This window comes from Mauremys reevesii, linkage group 1 (assembly GCF_016161935.1).
Source record: "Mauremys reevesii isolate NIE-2019 linkage group 1, ASM1616193v1, whole genome shotgun sequence".
Classification (NCBI taxonomy): domain Eukaryota; kingdom Metazoa; phylum Chordata; order Testudines; family Geoemydidae; genus Mauremys; species Mauremys reevesii.
In genome coordinates, this window is record NC_052623.1 from 192,315,015 (window position 1) to 192,334,811 (window position 19,797).

General features: G+C 40.0%; 1 long non-coding RNA gene across 2 annotated transcripts; it reads left to right on the top strand.

The window, feature by feature from the left end:
* The first annotated feature begins 302 nt into the window (after positions 1-302).
* Positions 303-19,042, top strand: LOC120395779. 2 transcript variants are annotated; one of them, XR_005592783.1, is made up of 4 exons: positions 303-405; positions 6,582-6,821; positions 8,809-8,979; positions 11,918-11,998. It is a non-coding gene; the product is annotated as an uncharacterized LOC120395779 (long non-coding RNA). The 2 variants fall into 2 exon arrangements; XR_005592784.1 differs by lacking the exons at positions 303-405; positions 6,582-6,821; positions 11,918-11,998 and adding exons at positions 14,125-14,184; positions 15,923-16,016; positions 18,916-19,042 and having other exon boundaries at positions 8,964-8,979.
* The last annotated feature ends 755 nt before the right edge of the window (positions 19,043-19,797 follow it).

Below are 19,797 nucleotides of genomic sequence, written 5' to 3' on the forward strand. Positions count from 1 at the left end.
GAGTGTCCCAACTTTAAACTCCATTATTTCAGGCCCTTCCAGAACTCTGTGTCCTATTGGAAAGATGGGGTGCTTTCTCTTTCCAATGATATTGAGATCCTGTTTTTAACTTTGCAGTGTAATAAGAAAACAGTTTAAATTGTGATGATTTTATGTGCAAAAGAACTGTTACTTAGCCTTAAACTGAATATTGTTGAACTTGGGCTTCAGACAGGTGCAATTCCTAGAGAGAATGCCACACTCTGGAGTTGAAGAAGGGACAAAGTCTACTGAGGGCTGATTATTTTAAAAAAAGAAAGAAAGAAAAAAAGAATAGCAGCAATTTGAATCTGTGCAGGAGTTTGGAATGTTAATCATCCCAATAGAGATGGATTAATGGGCAGCGGGTAAATGCTGCCATCAGAGGTACGTGATACATTTATTTATCTTATGGCTCTTAATTTTTTCACATGGTGGTGCAGTTTCTATCATAGCTTTGCAACTTAACACATGGACATTATCTCCACTTACATGGTGTGCGGTCTATAAGGAACAGCAGATAGTCATGTTAGAATCTTAGCTTGGCCCCTTGTCTCACTCAGACCTATCATACTTGATATTTTAGACCCAATTCAGCAAAGCACTTAAGCATATGTTTATCTGTTAAATAGGGACTAACTTAAGCACAAGGTTATGTATGGTGCTTTGAATTGGGGCATTAATGCTGTTTTTTAAAGCTAGGAATGAGTTGGAGGATAAGTGTGGGCACTGGTTTAAATTTATACTATACAAAAATCAGTTTCCATTTGACAGGTGTTCAAGGGAGTGAATTGGGTCTTTGTATGTAAGGAGCTGGTTGTTTGCAGTGTTGGTCCCAGGATATTAGAGAAAAAAGGTGAGGTGAGGTAATATTTATTAGACCAACTTCTGCTGATAAAATACACCACCTTTTGAGCTACACAGAGCTCTTCTTCAGGAGCTGGTCAACTCAGTTTAGTTCCTAGTAAACAGGTTTTCACATTACAAAAATTATCATGATAGCATTGGATACTAATTGAAGTGCTTGTCGGTAGCCTTAGCAGAGACACCAAAGTCTGAATGGATGGAGACTAAGTGTGGGATTTTTGAAAGTGCTCAGCATTGACCTAACTCCTCCCATTGAAGTCAGTGGGAGTTTTAACATTGATCCGATGGAAACAGAGTTGGGACAGTGCTGTGTCCTTTTGAAAATCCCACCCTCAGTCCCTCTTTCCCCTAGAACTGGTAGGGTAGAACAGACAGGGGAGGGAAGGTAAAGGAAAGAGTCAGCATTGCTTTGGTTCAGGATATACTTTTTTCTCAGGATAAATAGCAAATTTCCATTTTCAGTGCTGTTAATTTCACAAGCCTTGAGTTCACTTAGTACCATATTTCCTCAATGTTTTTTTCAATATTTTTATCCTGTTATTTATGGTTACACGGCACTTGCAACACTAAGAATATACTTGCTTTTTAAAACTTTGTTTTATAGCATTTTTCAGCAGAAAGGTTTAAAGGTATTAAAATAGAGGAACAATACCATATATACACTACATAGCATATAATCTTATAGAGAACTGGCGAATAATTATTCAGGATCATATTTCTAAAATCCAGGAATGTTTATATTGTTTTTGTTTGCTTGCAGCAAACATTCATGTGACTCTTGTTTGCACAAGAGTTTGGGAAGGAACTTTAATTCATACATGAACATGTGTTTTTGTGCTAATGAGGGTAGTGTCTCTGAAAAAGCATGCCTGATTATCTTGTATGAAATGGCACTATGAGAATACTAAATATGGGAATGACAATATCAAAGGCAGGAAGGTGAAAGGAGTATGTCCATCTGTCTTTCAGAGAAATAGAATTGGGGATAGCGTCCTCATAATTCTGAGTGATGCCTATTTCTTGAGATCTGCATCCAAAGATAACATACCTTAACTGGCTCAGCTTGTTATTCTCAAGGTTTGTAATACTACTGTTAAGCGAGGTGATTTTGATTTGTGGAATGACTTATAGAAGAAAAGTCCTAGCCCTAAATTGGAATAGCCCAGTGTCCTGCTAAGTAGCCTGGGGAGACAGATATGTTGCCTTGTAGTCAAAGTGCATACTAACTACAAAGGCAAGGAGTATTTGTTTGACAGCTTTGTCATTAATGGAAACGTTGCATTCTGAGACCAAAGCCCAGCCATTGAGATGGGCCTCATAAAACTTATACAGGAAGTTGGGACCATGTTTGGCAAAAATGGCCTACTTGATGGATAACCAATGATTCATCTTATTCTCTGATATCGTATTATTTTTGGTTGATTGTTTATGCAGAAAAAAGGGGTGTGATGGGGAAGATGTGAGGCTATATATATTGTAAAACTATAGCAGGAAGCTGGGCAGCAGTGGGAGCTAGAATGGGGTCCAGCAAGAATCCCTGCACTGAAGCAGAGGAAGAAAGGGCTTTTCTACACAAGCCAGTTGAAATGGTTTATCTTAAAATGTGAATTTAGACTAATTAAGTTAAACAAGTGTAAACCCCCATGTGCACTCTCTTATTATTTGGATTTAAAAGTGCCTTATTTCAGTTTAGTTTAAACCTGTTCCCAAAAGATTTAAGCTAAACCCCTATAAGCCACTATTAAGCCCAAATAAGAGGGTGCACACAGGGTTTGACACTTGTTTACCTAAATTAGTTTGAATTCACATTCACAATGCTACTCTCTCTTGTATACAAGCCTTTACTAAGTTTGTTAGACTAGGGAAACAGGATCAGACTGAAAATTCCTAAGTCAGCATTAAAAGGAAGTAACTCTTTGTGATTCTTTATTATTGTCACATAACAAATGAGAAAACTATTAATTTTTAAACAAATTAAGTAAACCCAAGTGAGTTATCACTGACCACCAGCATCAGTGAGGAGGAGAGGGGGCATATAGCACCAGTAAGTCCCATGTCTGGGCAATTTTTCCCAAATGGTGGGTCCCAACCCACCAGTGGATCACAGGAAGGTTCCAGGTAGGTCGTCATGTCCAGGACTCCATTAACTCATCGTTAGGTCCTGATCTAGGCAAACACACTCTTCACCTGGCCTGACGTGGAGGGGCCTGAGGGGTTGGAGAGCAGGCCTGCACCACACTCAATATGCAGTAGCAGCTCCTGTCCGGTGGCGCTGTGCCCGAGGCAGCTGGGCAAAAGCTGAGTGGTGCTGCGACCCCGAGTGTCAGGTGGCGGCACCAAGAGCAGGAAATTGGACCCAGCCCCATGGAACAGGAGCTGCTGCTGTGGGGTGGCCTCACTCTCCATCTCCCTTTACCCTGGGGCCTCCTTTCTTCAGCAGGCCAGGATTAGAGTTGCAATACCAGGATGGGGAGCGTGCATATATGTAATGATGGACTACAAAAAAAGACAATGCAGTTGGTGGGTCATCTTAGTAAAAGTACGGGAACTGCTGGTCTAGACATTGTTCTGCCCTCAGCAATGAAGCAAAGTTCCTGTCCTGCAGCTAGACACTGAAGTGGGGGTTCAATGTCTTCAGGCCTTGGTTCTAGAGAACAACCTCTACACATGGCACAGGTCAATATATATTTGTCTACAGTCATAGAGGTGCTCACAGAGGCAGCAAGGAAGGGCTGTTGATGGCATGGGAAGAGCACTACCTCTGCTGCTGTTGCCATGGTGAAATGAGATACCAGCAAGCACCTGTGCTGATCAGGGAGGAAGATGGTATCAGAAGCTGAGAAGATTTCACAAAATCACTTCTTGTGAATGTGACAAAAGAAAATGAAGTCTGCTAAAATAACTGTAAATCAGGCTTATGTATCTCTCCTTCAGTCAGGGAGGAACCCAGCTAATTTTAAATTTGGGATCCATGAAAAAAGTCAAACACAATGTTCCTTGCTGTATAAAGGAGGACAGAAGGTGATTTAAATATCTTAAGCCTGCTTGTCTTCTGTTTCTGTCTCCCTAAAATGGTCCTTTGGTAGGATCACCTTCCCTGGACCCTCATCACAGGCCCATCTGCCTCAGAATCCCTTCTCAGTATAATCACCCCTGCCCCTCTCCCACAGCTTTGAAAGTTTTTTAAAAACCCCAGCTCTTCTAGGGTGTCATTTAATAAAATTTCCAAGCACAAATTCCCAAACATTCTAAGCTCTTCACCCCTTGTATCAGGATTTCCCCTTCTCTAGGTTTCAAGGGTCCATCTTTTGGTGCAGAGGTTCCAGGCAGTCAGTTCACCCATGTGCTACAGGGGTTCACAGTGTTCCAAGACCACCCGTTGCCTGTTCACCAGCTTTTTGTCCCAGCCCCTTGCTAGCCTCTCTTGGCTCTCCTCTGGGCTCACAGAGGTCTCCCCTCAGTTACAGAGGTTAAATCCTTGGCTTAGCCCCCCCAGGCTCCTTCCCTGGGTTCTGTGCAACAGCTATGGCTGGTTTTCAGATTTCCCCAAGGAGAGACTTCCAAGCAGTCTCTGCTTCTCTACAGGCCTCTCTCTAACTATCAGACCTTGCCTTGTATTTTCTGCCTTGCTCATGTGATCAGCTGTATGATTCCAGAGCTACATGTCCTGTCAGTCCCTGCTGATTACATATTCCTGAAACGCTGGTTTTTAAAAAATGGAGGTCCTGTAACTACCATGCTGGGCTGCGGCTGTTCTTACAGGACTGTACTCTACTACCCCAATGATGTCTCCAAGCATTGCTCGTGTTCAGCCGAGTTATTTCATCCAATCAGGATACAGAAACTCGTGACTTAGGTAACCAGTCACACCGCTTAAACAGTGAACTCTAGATGCTAAAAAGAATACTCATTGCAAGCAGTATACAAAAACAGACATACCCAAATCTATTAATACAATCTACAATCTAACAAACAAATAAGTACAAATCATGACCTCCTTGTGGACAATCCACAACCTGAAAAAAAAGGGCAAAATTGGGTGAATAAATTGTTCACAACAAATAGTCCCTGTGCACGGCAGTCCTGCAATCCACAAAATTCCCATCTAGCTGCTGCCTAACCTAGTAGATGCCTAAACTCACTCGGTGCCTAACTTTCAATTGTAAAAGTCCCCTAGATGCATAATAAGCTTTAGACCCTGGGCATGTACATAGCTGTCACCTTCTAGGCATCCAGACACCTATCTCCCACTTAAGCCCCAGAGCAATTCAGAAACCAGGGAAGATAGGTGTTCGCCTGTTAAGTCACATGTGGGACCAAGTCTGGTAGGCTGGCTAAGAAGCTGCTTACCAGATTGGGTCCCCTTCAAAATCTGGCTGGAGGAGGAGGTACCCATCTTATAAGTTTTTTCCAAGTGGTTAGAGCTCTTGCTCAGGATCTGGGAGACCCAGGTTCAATTTGTTTCCCTTCTGCCAGATCTGACCTCGCAGGTGGGTGCCCTTATCCATGAACTGTAGAGTCATTTTCTCTCTCCTCCTAATGACTGTTCCACTGTGGATCAATACTTAAATAGTCATTGGTCCAGAGATAGAGAATGCCTGTATTCCAGTGATTGGAGCAACTACCAGGGTGGTGAGACACCCTAGGTCCAGTCCTCCTGGTCCAATCATTCTTTCATTATTTATCCACAGTAGAACAGCTTCAACAGGAGAAACTGAGGGATCCCCATGCTAGAGTATTCTATAGCACTTTCCTGAGAAGTAGGAGACCTCTGCTTAAATCCTTTTACCTCCTCTGACAGAGGCAGGGGGTGGGGGACCCTCAACAGTGGTGTTAGGATGCTGGCCTGGAACCCCAGCCTAGTAGGTTCTTGGGAAGTAGCCTTAGTCCTCACATCACACCAACTCATTGAATTACCAGGGAATTTGCAGACTTGGGTGTGTCAGTGTCAAGGGTTCTTTGACTTGTCTCCTGATTGGCCACATGGTCTTGACTCTGATTGTCTAGTGACCATATATAAACTTATTGCTTTCTTTCTGGCCTTGTCTGAGCAACAAGCCGTTGCTTCCTAGTTGCTACTTGGACACTACTTGGCCCTAAATTGCTGCCTTGCCTGCCCCGTCTTGACACACAACCTGATCCTGCCTTGCTGCCTCACCCAACCCTGCCAGCTGCCTCGCTGTACCTTCTAATTGGGTTGGATCTCCTGGCTATTGGACCTCTTTCAAGAAATCTTACCATTGATCTAGATAGCTCTTCAAGCTGCCTGACCTTGGGGAAGTACACTGGGTTTCTCACATCCCAAGTGAGTGCTCTAACCACTGGGCTAAAAAGTTAGCACCATTGCTTCCTCCTCCTTCTTCCCCTTACACACTCCATTTTGGATGGAGTGAGGCAGGCACTGAACTCACCCCATAACTGGTGCCTTAGCTGTCTAACTCCAGGAGAAGGGTTCCTGTCCGTGGATGACTGGCAGAGATAGGTGCTTCCCTGTAGTGCAGATTTAGGCGCCTATCTCTCTGAGAGAGCAGGGGCTTAGGATATGACACTCTCATCAGCATTTCCCATTGGCTAGCTTAGGATGCTGGTTTTATATAAAGCATTTTAGGCATCTGTCTTTCCCATTTCTTTGAATAGGGACCTGACGTGCCTAATTCGGCTTTGTGGATTTCAGTGTCCTTCTTGTGGTTTTGCAGGTGCCCAGAAAGTTAGGCTTTGTGAGATTCAGCATTGCAACACTGAAGTCCCTGGGTGGAGCCTACCCTAACAACCTCTCCCAGGAAATGTAAGCCTGCTCTCACTAGACCTGATTTAAACAAGGAACTCTGATCACATTGTATGGGAGGGATGCTCAGAGCAACGCTGTGTAGGAATGCTCCCCAACAGATGGAATCAAAAGCAGCTGAAAAGTAACAACACCTGATATGAGATTATAGGTGAGTAATGATAATGATCTTACGTCCTTATAGTACCTTTCAGTTTGAAGGCAAATTTAAAACAATAGTATTCAATTTATATTCAGGAACACCTCACGCAGTACTAACATATTGCCCTTTCTGGGTGAAACAAAGCAACTATTGAACAGTGTGCACAACCCAGTCAAAACTGCACAGGGAATTTAGGTAGGCTGAGTATAATTAAACAAAATGGAATTTTCCCAGGACACCAGGATTAACAGCCCCACTCTTACAAAGAGGGCTGTTGGATGGACTCTTTCCTGACAATAAGTGGTTGGGGATGTTGGTTTTAGATCTCCTGTGTAGTCCAGCTGGTGTGTAAGTATGTTGTTTTCACTGAAACAGTGCAGAAGTTTAACATACATTTTCTAGAATCCTCTTTCCAGTGTTAGCTCCCCAGGGTGAGAGCCAGAGGAAGCAGTGCCTGCACTGCCTAGAGCATAGACTGTGCAGGAACTTTTAGTTTGATAGGTTCTTGTGCTGCCACACATAGCATGGTTTTTTTGTACACACACACACACACACACACACACACACACACACACACACACACACACACACCTCTCCTTTGGGCAAGGGCTTTTCTCAGCAGGCCAACAAATCGTTGCTGTGATGGGGACACTGATACAAATTCCTTCAAAATCTTATGTAGTTTTCTCTTCAGTTCAGAGCTTCCTGTCAGACTGGCATGCAGCTCTCTGATCTGCATCATGCATGTGTCCACATACCACATTTGGGATTCCTTTTTATATCTACCCATGCTTTTTAAAGTATTCTTTGGCTATTTTGTCTAGTAAACAGTAAGAAGAGTTTGGTAGTGAGCGTTCAGCAGATGCTGCGACCTGAATCTAATGCTTAGCCATTTTAATTCAGTAGCTAATCAACTGGGTCAGGACTGATACAAAATAAATATGCTGTGAAAACAAAATGGTTTTAGCATATTGGGTCTTAACTGCCTTTAGGGTTTGATGTGCTTTGCTAAATTGAAATTTCATACACAGAAAATACCTCCAGTCGCACAGTGGCTTCCTAATCCCATGCTTTTGTGATAACTTCCTTTCTCAAGGAGAAAATAAAATGTAAACTTAATTGCTTAAACTCTGAAAAATGCTTTTCTTTGAACTCAATGAAGCACAAAGATGAATAGTGTATTACTAGAGGGAATTTAGCTCTATTTACGACTGCTTGTACTGTGAAATTGGTTGTTTGTGATCTCTAAAGACTTGCTTTCTTTTCAGCATATTGCACTATAGCTCAAAATACAGAGGAAGACCGGATTGTAAGAAAATTAGTCTTTGGGACATATTATTTCTGTATTTATGGAAAATATATATGCTGCTTTACTAACTTTTGGGTCCAGTGCAATGAACTTCATTAAAAATCAGTGAAATGTGCATTACCAAACCCGAATAGCCTTAACAAGGAGTGGTGTCATAATGCTTGATCACTATTGATTGACTGGTGCCCAGTGCCTTGTTCAGGCACTGGGCATCAGTCCCTGATAGTGATGGGTTAGCCTTGAAACCCAACAACATAGACTAGCTCTAATATAGTAAATATAGTGAGATGGACAAAAGCATATGACTGTATCCTGTGTAAAGCACTGCACACACACCTTGTATGCAGTATTGTTATAGCTGTGTTGGTCCCAGGATATTAGAGAGACAAGGTAGGTGGAGGTAATATCTTTTATCGGACCAACTTCTGTCCAAGCTTTCGAGCTACACAGAGACCAACAAAAGTTGGTCCAACCAAAGATGCTACCTTACCCACTTTGTCTCTGAAATTGATGATTATGGTTAATGGCTGGTAAGGTATAGCATAGCATAAAATGGAGACCAATGAATTCAGTTTATGCACTATCCCAGCTGTTTTAAAAGTTGGCGTCCACATACATAGCCAAATATAATGCTCTTTTTTGTGTAAGAGGACAAAAGAAGACTTTATGTATCCTAACATTTACTAGGCCATCTCATCTGGAATCAATTCCTAAAAAGCTCTCCTTTCATCCTCTGCTTGAGAGATTCGGTGTGCCCTAATGATTGCTTCAGACGCTGCTTCTGTTTATAAAGAGTTAAGTCATCCAGTCGTGCAACAGAAACCATACCATGTGGATGCAGATGATTAGTCACACAGAGTGAGTATTGAATTCCAAATATCAAATGCTCAGTAGAATAGTAGCTACAAACTGTTCAGAGAAGTTTATAAGATCAATATATTAATACGTTATTCTTTGAACAATTAAAAATAGTGAAAACATCTGTAAAGATTATGATTGATTTCTATACAATTCTTAAATAGGAAAAAAATGGGGGCATATCAGGTGAATAAATCATTTACAACATTTGTAGTGACAATATTTTTAAAAGTTTTTAAAGAATTAAAATCATGAATTCTTCTCAAATGGGTAGAAAAACTTTCAATAATGGTTATCAGAAGAAATTTGTGAACCACAGATATAAATTAAATTAATAGTATGCTGAAGTGAACTTTAAAAAACCAACAAAGAAAATGCAATCCAATTTAGCCATGGCCAGAGAGCAGTTAATTGCCAATGATCAGAATCTGAGCTTTACTTGGATTTAGCTTATACTAGCAGGAGTTTATTCAGCCTTGAAACTCTGAAAAGCAATTCTGCAGGCACAAACCCTTCCAACTAGGATAGAATTAAAAAACATAGGTAGAGCTGGCTGTCATCTGCATGGCAATGAAAACACAGAATACAACTGGCAGTTATAGATCTGAAGTGTAACAAAAATTGGGAAAAATAAATGGACATTTCTTGACATGCCACACCATTTAACTGCCCTAATCCTTCAGGATATTCAATAAAATAAAATCAACTAAAAATGTCCTTGTGGTATGTTTAAATCCAAGATAACACTATTCAATAGGTCTGGATTTCCAGGTGTTATATCCAAACAGAATGGACAGTGGCTGTGAATATTTTTAGTCATGTCTCTTGATAAAGTAGGGGTCATGCAAGAGATCATGCTATGAGGCCAATGACACCATTTTAGCACCAATCCATTAACATTTTAAATACATTAAACCACTGCCTAATATATTGCAAGGGGCAACAATGGTCAGCCAATTGCCAGTGCATTGCAATTAAATTAACCAATAGTAATTTCATCATATGAGAGTCCTGGAATATGAAAATTTTCACAAATTCTAAAGCATTCTATATGTATACTGCCATCAGTACATCTTGAGTACCTGCCACTCATGGTCTTCCTGCAACTGGAAATGTGATCAGAAACTTCAGACAAAAAAAATAAGATTTTTAGTAGAAGTATAAGTAATATTTACAAAGAAAGGACAATTCTGCGAAGGAGCCCAATGGTATTGAATGCCACTGACAGTTCATTTTGCCAAAAACACTGGTCATGCTGTATAAACCTTTCCTTTGAATATGGCCCTATTGCCAGTGAAAATTGATTCATTTCAGGAACAGATATGCACCTATTCCTAAGAGAATATGGCTAAGAACTTGAATGTTTGAAATTTGCAGCTTAAAATTCAGATTCGTGCGTATTTGTAATGCTGAAATTGCCATTTTGTTAAATTGTGCCCGTGAAAATATGAAAGGTGAGGAATGACCCAAAATGATTTAAAAAAATTGTGCAAAATTTCACAAGAAAATTTTCACCAGACGTTGGCCCATTAAGAGATATGAAATGAGATTATGTGTCCAAAGCAATTAAACGTATTTCCCCCCCAAAATATTTTCACAAAGAATTTACACAGCAGAATATTTAGAGATGAACATGAGAAAGAAAGTGAAAAATGGGTCAACAAAGTTTTTTTGCAAACCACAATCCCCCTCCATTTTTACCATCTCTAAACCAAGTACTTTTTTTCCAGTCAACCTAAATACTTCATACTTCAAAATAATTTGTAGCTATGCACTTAATTTGGCCATATCCATGTTCACTTCTTGTGTACTTATGTTCTTTCTTATGTTCTCTTTTTGGTGAACGTAGGAGTGCTTGAAATTCACTTTCCAAAAAGGCTTGTGCAGCAAAATCAAAGAAATGTTGTAAATAACATTGCACATGCACATATGCACACACGCTCTCCTTCTCCCCTCTGCCCCACAGGAAACAGAAATTATTTGTGGGTAATTTTGACCTATCACAACTAAACAAACCAGCTCAAATTTTGCCTACTGGTTATCTAATGGTCAGTGCAAACAAAAATTCAACTCTATATGAAATTGTGAGTTGTTCCTGGATATGCTGTGAGCATAAAATTAGAGTAAATTAATTGGATAAATTATTTACAGTGAATTATTCACTCCATTTTATTTCCAAGGTTTGCTCATCGCTGGTGGTTGGTAATGGCAATGATACCATATACAAAGTTAATTGTTTTTATTGACATTCTAAATAGCCGTATGCCCATTCCTTAAAAGAATTTGCATCTTTAGATGCACTTCTTTTAAATAGCTAGCTCGCATATTGATAGCTAATGTTTTGTTAAAGTCTTTGTAATATTATTCTCTGAATGCAGTAAAAGTAAGGATAAGTAAACATGATTAACTGCAGGCTATGATGCTAAACATATTCAATTATTCAAGCAAATGTTTCTCTCTCTTTCAGCTAATGAGAAATTTATGGATTAGCCTTTTCCTCCCTCCCTGGTGATTCTTCCCTCCCATTCTTAAGAAACAATATAATGAGATGCTCACATGATTATTATCAATAAGATTTTAAATGGCATTCTTAGGAATAAGCAGCCAGATAACATCACTGAAATCAATGAAGTTACACCAAGGATGTATTTGGCTGAAGAAAACTAATGACATAGTTCATGACAACTTGTCTATTGGGTCACTTCAATTCAGTGTTTTTTTATTTTTAACTAGAAAATACTTTTGAATGATGTTGGGTTATGTAACATTTTTCAAAGCCTCAGTCCTGCAAAGGGATCAGTCAGTGAAGTTCTTACTCCTGCAGAAAATCTGCTGATCTTTGTAAGTCTCTGCATGGACTACTTTGCAGGCTCAGGGCCAACTTCAAGGATATAAATACTTAAGGGTTAGGGAGCAAATTCTCCCTTGTCTGTTGTAGGTGCAGATGGTCCCCATGTGCAGCAGAACCTGCGAAGAGTTAGGCTTTATGGGGCTCCCTGTGTGCAGTAGTGTTGGGGGCAGGGCATCGGTGTTGTGAAAGGAGCTGTGGTAAGTATCACAGTTATCAAACTGACAGCCCCTCTGACTCTTCTTGCTCTCGTTGATGTGTATCCCCTCTCACACCGAGCATTGTGCTGCAGATCCATGGTACTCACTGCAATTACCTCAGTAGATCTGACTTAGGTTCATCAATTGCAGTTCCACTTCACGGGAGCAATGACCAGTGCCATCCAGTAGCCAGACAGCCTCCTCAAAGCAAAGAATTGTTGATTTTGAACCAAAGTGTGATGCTGGAAGACCAAGTGCCAGCTCATGCCAAGACCTGAGATCTTACTGACTACTGACAAACTCATACCTGTCTGACTCAACTGTGGGTTAGTAGAGTTAAAATAGATATTAGTTGTCATGGGGTTGGATCACAGAACCCCCCCTTGGGAACTGCCAACTGATGTGCCAAGACTACTTCTGCCCCTGCTTTCCCTGCCAGCTTGGGACTCCAGCACCCTGTCTTGTTGAGCCAGACATGCCAGTCTGCTCCAACACAGACCCAGGGTCTGAACCATGTGCCCCAAAGCTGCAGACTTAACTGAAAGCCACTTACAGAGGTGTTCCTGTCTTTAACACTCAGGTGCCCAACTCTCAATGGGATCTAAACCCCAAATAAATCCGTTTTACCCTGTATAAAGCTTATAAAGGCTAAACTCGTAAATTGTTTACTCTCTATAATACTATAGAGAGATATGCACAGCTGTTCCCCCCCCCAGGTATTAATACATACTCTGGGTTAATTAATAAGTAAAAAGTGATTTTATTAAATACAGAAAGTAGGATTTAAGTGGTTCCAAGTAGTAAAAGACAGAACAAAGTGAATTACCAAGTAAAAATAAAATAAAACATGCAAGTATAAGCCTAATACAGTAATAAAACTGAATATAGATAATATCTCACCCTCAAAGATGTTTCTTTCACAGACTGGATGCTTTCCTAGTCTGAGCACAATCTTTTCCCCTGGTACAGCCCTTGTTCTAGCTCAGGTGGTAGCTAGGGCCTTTCTCATGATGGCTCCCCCTTTGTTCTGTTCCACCCACTTATATATTTTTTGCATAAGGCAGGAATCCTTTGTCCCTCTCTGGGTCCCTCCCCCCTTCTAAATGGAAAACCACCAGGTTAAAGATGGATTCCAGTTCAGGTGACATGATCACATGTCACTGTAAGAGTTCATTACCCACTTGCCACCACACAGGTATACAGTAAGACTTACAAGTAAAACAGAGCCATCTACAGTCAATTGTCATGGTTAATGTGAGCCTTCAAGATTTCAAACCACCATTAATGGCCCACACTTTGCATAATTACAGTAGGACTCAGAGTCATATTTCATATTTCTAGTTTCAGATACAAGAGTGATACATTTATACAAATGGGATGACCACACAGTAGATTATAAGCTTTGTAATGATACCTTACAAGAGACCTTTTGCCTGAAGCATATTTTAGTTACATTATATTCACACTCATCAGCATACTTTCATAAAATCATATAGAGTGCAACATCACATTAGTGTTTATTGGAATGTGTATAGTTTTAGATTTTATGGAATACTTGTAGGATGCTGCATGTATTAATCCTACTTATGATATCTTTATGCCATGGTATAAAGTTATATTGAGTGTTTGCACTGTAAATCTCTGTAATTGTGTAGATCACCAACCAGGAAAAGAAGCATTAATTAGTGTAAAGTGCTGGTTCTGCAGACAATAGGGCCTTTGAAAGCAAAAGATCCATGGTAATACATTAACAGGACAAAGAATTTGTTGATTGCCCTCTCCACTTCCATGAAGAGGAGTCAGGCACCGACACTTGTCCTGTCAGTTTGGATGCTGGGGTAAGGGACATAAAAAATCCCTGGGAAGGAGAAATTTGGATCTTTATGCCATATGGACACTGAGGGGCAAAGATTTCTAAACATAAGCAAGAGATTCCCCAGGCTGTTTGGCATGGGTCCGTCCTAAGCGACATATAGAGCTGCTTATTATAGAAGCTTACATTATCTTTTTAAATCTGACTGTAACTAGTATGTGTATACTTCCTGTTTTAACCTTGCAAATAACTCTAATTTCTGTTCTTAGTTAATAAATCTTTAGTTTATTACAGGATTGGCTACAGACCTTTTTGGCTTGAGATCTAAATACAAATGACATGGGGTAAGAGACTAGTCCTTTGGTACTGGGAATAACCTGAATATTATTGTGATTTTTGGTGTAAAGTGACCACCTACCACACAGTCCAACTTACTTGGGTGGGAAGATAGACTGGAATACCCAAGGGGATTGTCTATGACTCCATGGTAATACTGTTACAGTGCTTTAGGAGTTCACACATATTACTGGGTTGGTGAAATCTAATTATAGAACACAAAACCAATTTGGATTGCTTGGGCTGCTTTTCGACAGTCTGCTTTGAGGTTGGCACTCACGGTCATGAGCCACTCCGGAAAGCGTGACACAAAGCATTTAAGAGAAAAAGTTATTTGAACAATAAACAGACTATACACATGTCTAGGTATTCATGTGTCTATTCATCTTTCACATGGAGATCTTGGTAGGTCTAAGCTTTCTACAGACCCCGCTCCCCCAAGATCTAGGGTCTGGGAGATAGTCTGTTCCATTAATTCACAAATGAGTTCCCTTTGTCTGCTTCAGAAAGTGTGTCTATAAATCCTGCTGAGTCATTTGATCACACCCCTCAAAGGGACAGAATCTCTTTTTAACTTTTTATAGCCTGTTCATCTATTTACGACCAGCACTGGCAAAATAAGATTTGCAGCTTCCTTAGAGGTGGACACAGGATCTTCCAAGCTAGAAACTTTCCCATTGTCTTTCAAGAATGAATACGCTGGGATGTTCTTATCTGTGAGCTATTGTCTTCTTCCTGGTAATAGCTCCCACTGAATTAAAGCAATATAGCAGAATATCCCACAGAATTAAAGCAACATTCTGATAACCCAATATAGTTATACAGCCGATCTAAATAACTAGGTCACACATACTATTCCTAAAATTATTGCATAGCAGCTCTATGCCTGGCACAGTAGAGTTGGTGGATCTAGTGCTATGAGTATTCAGTAGACATTTTGCCTGTGTATTAGGGTTTAGGCAAGACAGAGAGGGTACTACAGCCTCAGGACTGCAGTAATGGTCACAGATCCATCCTGTGGCTTAGTAGAAAGTGTTTCCTTCCAGGAATTCTCCGACACCCTGCTCAGTTACTTTAGATACAGAGCAGACACATTGCCCTGTATACATTTTTTACAGTAAGAGTTCTTTCTACGGAATTTTTCTCATTCTTTTTTGGAAATTCAGATGATGTTAATACTTGACATCTCTAAAAATGAATTTCACTGTGTATATATTTATACAACGTGACTCTATCTCATTGCTAGTTTTTTAATTAAAATTTCTATTAATCAAACATTGCTCTTAGGCTGTTTCACAAAAATTCAAGCTACTGGAACTGCAGAGATTGGGGTAATGTCAGAGAAAATTCATAAGGGGAATCCAACAGGAGTCCCCTTTCCTCTAATGAGATTTCAAGAAATTACCCTCTCCCTTTCAAGAGTAATTGCAATAAATGTAATATGACCAGCAAACATGAATTAGGTCAGTATGTCACAGATCACGGCAATAGGATCTCCCTTGTGGACTAATAATAAATAGTAATGCTCAGATAACAGCCAAGAAAATGTAATGGCTGAGCATTGAAAGAACATAAATAAGGATCTGAACTCATCAGATCCTGTTCTGAACAGAATAAATGGGTGCCCTGTGGACTTCTATCCAAGTGATTGATGAGGGGTTTTCTTTTTTGACTACCGAAAGTGTAAAGAAATAAAAAATGTATCCAACCCACAGACTTTCAATCCTCTTTGCCTGTTTTCAATAGCTCCCCCCTCCAAAGAATGATTGAGAACTCCAAGCACAGAATGTGAAGGACAGCCAGCCCAACAGGAATCTTTTACATCATAAAGCAGATTGAAGTGAGACTTCTGGCATTTAAAGGGATATGGTCAAATTCTTTTTACCATGGGTTTTGTTTTATTTTGTTCCTTGGTCTCTACTGTTCATCATAGTAAACCCTCTGAGAACATTTTGCATAATACAGCATAGCATAACTTTTATTTCTCACTTTGTCCTCTTCCATTTGGAAAGTGTTGATTTCTTCCTTGTGTTTCTTACAGAGAACAAGCCAATTTGGCATGCTTTTGTTTACCTCTTTCTTTCTTGCACCATCTGCAATATTGATGATGTCAACCTCCAGCTGGATGTAGATTAGCTTTTTTTATTATTATTTTGTGCTCTAACACACTGTACAAGCAGGTCAAATATATATTTTAACTGCTACACAATAGATTTTATTTTAATCTGTCAGTGATACCAGTAGATGCAGGGAAAACCCTAATCTCTTGTAAATTAGAGGTGAATGATTTTGTTGGTCCAAATTATTCGCTTTAGATTTGGATTCACAAAAGAAAAGAAAAAAGCAGAGTCTAAGGAACAAATTTAGTTCTGGTATAAATCCCCTGAAATCAATAGAATTACATAAGATTGTCAGTAGTGAATTTGGTCCTAATATTATACCTGAGTTTAAAGAGTGTGAGGATAGTTTTATGACCATTGATAACATGTATCATCCAGGCTGAAATAGGAGTAATCAAATCTCATGCTTCAAGGCTGAAGCTTAGCCACAATGGTCAGGAAGGAATGTCTGTTTCCTAAACTGCAAAACAAAATTCACACTCAGTAAGTGTTTTATAAGGATTTTCATGTTTCTCTGAGGCAGATGAATTCTAGTAGTGGTCTCACTAATGCTATGTACAGACACAATACTCACCTCCCTATTTCTACTCACTATTTCTTTCCATGAAACTGGACTTCAAGAAAAAAAAAGGCAACTTTCATCATTTAGAAAATAATCAGTCCATCTGCCTTTGGAAATGTCCCACTCATGGCTTTTTCTTATCTTGGAAGTGGTGTAAGAGTGTGTATTTTGTGTGTAATGAAAACTGTACACAGTTAAAGCTAAAGCATTTAAAGAACCATGCTGAACCAAGTTAGGCAATCACCCAGTAGATCTTGGAGCTACTTTTCTCCAGTTGATTACAGCCCAAAATGAGCCCTATCAGATTTAACTAATCCAATGCTTGATTTCATTGAGAATTACTGGTGTTCAACAATTCTCAGGAAGTGCCTGGTACACATCAGATCCAAGGCCCTAGTTAGTACTCTTATTTCACATGAGTTGGGGGTGCCCCTTCTTTTAGAAGCAAATAGAAGCTTCTGATCTTAGTTGGCAATCATTTAAACCCATCTATTTTTCAATTTGGTCCATCTTAGTAATAGATTTTACAGCCCTTTTAGAAGGTTTCTCCCAAATCTATTATCAGTGACAATCACAAATTATTATATTTGGTAGTTATTTTTAAAATGTAATTGGTGCTTCAAGGTATACTGCACACAAAACTCATCACCTCCTTCAACATGGACTAATACTGACAATTGCATACTACACTTTTCACACTTACACTGCTCTTCTAAAAATGTTCAAGTGGGTCTCCCCTCTACCCCTGGAAATGCTGGGAAGTCCTCCTGCTGATTAAACAGTCCATACATTCCACCAGGCTACCTTCACAGATAGCTTTATTAATAATAATAATTATTATTATTACATTTTTCCTTATGGTACAATACACAATAGCAGCAGATACCTCCCCACTCCCTGGCCTAGCCTTTTATCCTGCTTGCTTTCTTTTCTGAGCTATCCAGCTGGTAAGCTAATTAGCTCATCAGACTCCCTACAGCTACAAGTGATACCCTCTAACCTTCCAAACCCAATTGGACCACCTGATTCCCTCCTACTCTAACTACACCCAGTTGTCCTGTATTCTAAGCGATCAGAATGCTGTGTCCCCAAAGAGGCTTTGTTTATAGCTGCTGGCAGCACCCTGTCATAGGTAGTCAAAACCATTTTCTACTTCAGATTCTATAAGGCTGAATTTTTAAACAGAATGTCACAGTTTTCAGAAGACAGATCAAACCAAAGCTGCATCAAATTTTATTCTGACCTCAAGGTATTATCCTCGAACTGCAATTCAAGGTGCTTCCCCTCATTAGTTTAATGAATGCTACAGCAGTTTGTCTCGGTTGGCTTTTTTCATAAATAATTGGAAGCCCTTTGTTGCCATGGCTTAATATCATTTCATGCCCTATTCCTTAATGATTCACAGACAATTTGTTAATCCTGAACTTTATTTTCCCTGAAACACTTCTGTCTGTAGTGATTATTTTTATAGCTGTGCCAAGCTGCTTGAAAACACCATCAGTTGATTACCACTGCTTTGCACACATCAGAGCAAATGCTAAGGATACTTGTTACTTTGCTCCCTTAATTCCTCCTGACTGCTATTAGAAAGTTTGATTGAGTACCTATTATGTGAACTGATGACTGATACTGGCTAATTTGCACTAGCAACCTAGAGCCTCTCAGTTATCCCTCAAGCCTGGTTGTGGCCTGGAGTCAGCACTGGTTACACTGGCTATCTGATGGGCATTCTGGTAGCCATCAACTATGGACAAAACATCCATGTTTATTCCTATAGATCTACCCTCTGCATTTGCCCTTTAAGGCACTGTTGGTTTATATGGGTGACATGGCAAGAGTAGACCCTACTGCTCATAGATAAGTCCTCTTATTCCTCTCAGAACAGGTCTTAGGACTGCTTTTCTTCACTGAGAGCCCTCACATTAACTAGACTTATAGCTTTTCTCTCTACTTTTCATCATCTGTGTTAAACAACTTGGGGGCATAGTGAGATTATATGGATTTAAATGTCAACAGTGCATTGGCAACACATGGTTATTTGTATCCTTCTGGAATAGATAAAGCTACCAGACAGCTGCCCAAATGTCTCCAAGAAATAAGTGCCCAGCTGCAACACAGCTTATTTAAGTTTACCACAAGTAAGAATGAAGTTATTTGGCTAGTAGAATCAAGATTCAACTGAGGGAAGAACAGGGAAGAGTGACTCTGAATCCTTCTGTTTGGTGCCTAGACACTAACCTGTCTATTAGTGTACTGGAAACACTTGGACCATCAGATAGAATTATGGATCTTTATTATTTTCCAATAATGTGACATTTGTAAATTTTGGTGGATTGTTCTTTTAAGTCTTCTATTCAGACAGTAAAAAGAATAAGTGCAAAAAATAGCCCCTGCATTCTTTTCTATTTTCAGTGTCATTATTTTGTATTTTAGAGTATGACCCAGTGGGTAAATTGGGCTGGTTGGCAAGTGAATAACATTCCAGCATCTCTTGCTGTGGCAAAAAAAGCAGACCTTTTCAGAATAGTGCAGCTGCAGCCAGACTTAGTAGAAGATGTTGTCACTTTATCGGAGCAGAAGTAGTCACAGAACCAGTAGTCCAATGTTTGTTTTGGAAGAGGATTCCCAAGAGTTAGTTTTCTTTAAGGATGAAATCTTAGGGCTATGAGAATGTTTGCCATGTGTGATGCATCTTGAGAGATTGCAGGATGAGGTGAAGGTCTGATAATACTCACCACACAGCTGTTGGCCTCCAGAAGTGGTAGGTTCACCCAAAGGAGGGATCGCAGTGGCACAAGCTGCCTGCAGTTCCCACTATGCCAATGGGGCCCCGAGCAAGCCAGTGATTTGCCCATGGAATGTGGGGATAGGTGCTGGAACTAACCAGGCAGGGTTTTAAATGTTGTCTGCCTTCCTCTCGGGGGTGAATGGTCCCAGCT